At 58.1% G+C, this 2847-nt stretch overlaps 1 protein-coding gene across 1 annotated transcript in view; it reads left to right on the top strand.

The window, feature by feature from the left end:
• Nucleotides 1-1533: 1533 nt before the first annotated feature.
• FMOD (fibromodulin) overlaps nt 1534-2847 on the top strand; it is a 6105-nt gene continuing 4791 nt past the window's right edge. Inside the window, exon 1 of the mRNA XM_010141060.1 lies at nt 1534-1755. The gene's annotated coding sequence lies outside the window, so the exon portion shown is untranslated. The remainder of the gene's footprint in view (nt 1756-2847) is intronic.

Here is a 2847-nt window from a genome sequence, read left to right as displayed (position 1 = left end):
GGTTGACACCTGCCGGGGACCAAGCAGCAGATTTTACTGGCTGCCACTCTCCTCCCCACCATTTTCCCTGGAACGGAGCTCCCTGGCAGCAGAAACAAATCACTCCAAGCCGGGTCATTCTCCACCTCAGCCCAGAGCCTCGAACCACCACCCCGGCCACTTGAGAGCCCTTCTCCAGCTGCCCTGCACCATCGTGAGCCGCCCCAGCAATGCTCAAAGGGCACGAAGAGCTGCTGCCAGTCACATGGAAGCCCCCACCCCACTTTTCTAGGTCTTTACCTCCTTTCAGACAGCACAACCCCCTGGCCCTCTTTTACCACTCAAAGGCAAGGCTTTTTCTGAATCCTCTCTCCTTGCTGATCCCAGCTCCGTGCTGCTGCGCTTTCCAGGCACACTCTTCCTTCCCAGCTAGACCGGCTTTCTGGCAAAGTCCCCACTGTACAGCGTGTCCCTCGCAACCCCGGCAGCCAACCACCTCGTACATTCCTCCTCCTTGCAAGGGCCTTCAGAGCGATAAGGATCTTCGCAAGGCTCCAGAGGATGTTGTGGCTGGGAAATCTCAGTGGAAAACAAGGATAAAGCAAATCCAGAGGGAGTCTGGCACCTGCTGAGCTTCACTAAGTAATTCCAGGCTCCCCAGAGGACCTGGGCGTGCTGCTGGAGCCGGGCACAGGATGGCAATGGGTGGTCAGGGCTTCTCCTTTCCTTTCCTTGCTGGAGGAAATGCTTCGACAGCCCTGGAAGAGCTGAGCTGTCTCCAAAGCTGAAGGGTACAGAGAGGCAGAATGGGGACTTGGGGGGCTGTGACAGTGTCCACCATCCCCCTTGCTTTGCAGGACCCCACCCCCAGGGCAAGGCTGGCACCGGAAAGCAGTGAGCCTTGTGGCAAGGAGAGCTGTGACCTCTCATCTCTCTTCTCAACCCCAGGTCACCCTTGGCACCTGCACCCCTGCCCCGTCCCCCCGCACCCACCCCCGGGTCAGCCTTGGGCAGTGGGGGGACCATCACCCCAGGTGGAGGGGTGCAGCCTACAGAAATGCCAGCTTGGCATCTCCCTCCTGCCAAACCGAAGACAAGTCCCTGCTGTCACAGTGGCCCTTTGGTAGGCAATTTATTTACCTTGGATGCTGCAGCCTTATCGTTCATGGAAATGTTTATCCTAAATATTTAATAGCAGGGCTGCATAAACGGAGGCTTCCTGGAGCAGCAGCCCAGGCGGCAGTGGGAGCAGGCACTCACGGCTCTTCCCTTGGTGCTGCAAAAGTTAAAGATACTTTCTCGCATCTCCCTAAGAATCACATCCTCAGCGCCTCAAAAGCAGATAATTTTTAATCTGGCCATAGGCCTCCTCATCGCTTCTTGATGAGAAACACAGGAGACCTACCAACAGCCCTTCTGAAAACAACAGCCCTGATTCCACTAACTCGTTAAACAGAGAGAGCCTGAAAAGTGCCAACACTCCTATGAGAAAAGACGGGAGAGAGAGAGAGAGGGAGAGAGAGGAAAGAAAAAGCAGGTTATTTATAACGCCAGGCGGCATTAGGGTCTCTTCAGTCTCTCCTGCGAACTGGCTGCTGCTGGGAGGTCACTCCCCAAAAAACCTGCTGAGCCCGTGACCTGCAAGGACAATATTTGATCTGGCATCCAGGGCGGGCACCAGCCTTTGCGAATCGGGAGCCACACTCACATGCTGCTTGACACACAGGAGATCCCGGCAACGAGCAGTGAGGCTTCGGGAAGGAGGCTCTTCGCTGGGTAAGTCCTTCTCTATATTTATTAAGATTTTTTTTTAAAAGCCTGATTTCCATATTCTTGCCTCAGCGGGCGGGCGGCTGCCACACAAAACACATGCCAGCGACAGGGGTGGCACAGCTCGAATGCCAGCGCTCCCGAGCTGCGCCGGCAGGGAAGCCCACTCCTGCTAGCCACCTCTCTTGCCCCTCTGGCTGCTCCTTGCCTCACTTGGCCAGAAGTTGGGCACCTACAGCTATCGACACCCAAGTGTGGGCAGTGTCTGCCCACTGCCCGTCCCAGCTCTGCCCCTCCCAGGGAATGGGGGAGCTGGTTTCATACCTGGCACGGCAGCAATGGGTTGAGTCCATGGTTGACCACAGGTGGTGAAGCCCCTTGCTCCAAAACCTGCTCCCTCTCGGGGTGAGGACCTGACCCCATTAGCCCGGCAGCCTGTGGAATGAGAGCGTAGGGACCAGGAGATGACATGGAGCTCGAGGCAGGTACACTCAGCTCAGATCCCACCTAAAACCAGGGCTGAAGCCCACTGGAGAGAGAGAAGCAACCTTCAAATGAAGCATGGGGACAGCAGTGTCCACTGAGGACAGGCTCTGGGGCTACCACTATGTTGAAGGGGGGCAATAGGAAAGGTGGAGGGACCCCACGAGTAGGTCTGAGGGGTCCCCTGGGAAGGGGTTGCCCTGCAGGGGTGGAGAAGCCCTCTGCAGAGCAGGGCGGCTCTAGTATTTGAGCAGGCAGAGTGCCCTGGAGCAGGAGTAGGAGAAGCAGCTCCCCTGCGACTGCCAAGCTCCCCGGTTGCACACAGCATCCCGGGGGACCACGTCTCCTTGGGCACGCAGAGGGGGAAGGAGGGAGAGCAGGAGAATGCGAGGGAGCCCTGTCTGCCTGTCCCGCTTCAATCCCTCTATTCTTCCAGCACAAGCAGCCTGCCAGGCTGCCTCGGTGGCAGGGCAAACTGTGCCCTCTTTGTCTGCCGGGCAAGATCCCCTCCTCACTGCAGGGCGAGGTTTCATCAGACAGCCCCATGGCAAGGAGGGCCACCGGCCCATGCCTGCACGTTGCCCATGCTGCGGCTGGCGCGGGCGGGGGGGGGGG

Source organism: Buceros rhinoceros, unplaced genomic scaffold (assembly GCF_000710305.1).
Source record: "Buceros rhinoceros silvestris isolate BGI_N320 unplaced genomic scaffold, ASM71030v1 scaffold12448, whole genome shotgun sequence".
Classification (NCBI taxonomy): domain Eukaryota; kingdom Metazoa; phylum Chordata; class Aves; order Bucerotiformes; family Bucerotidae; genus Buceros; species Buceros rhinoceros.
This window is presented reverse-complemented; position numbering and strand designations above follow the sequence as displayed.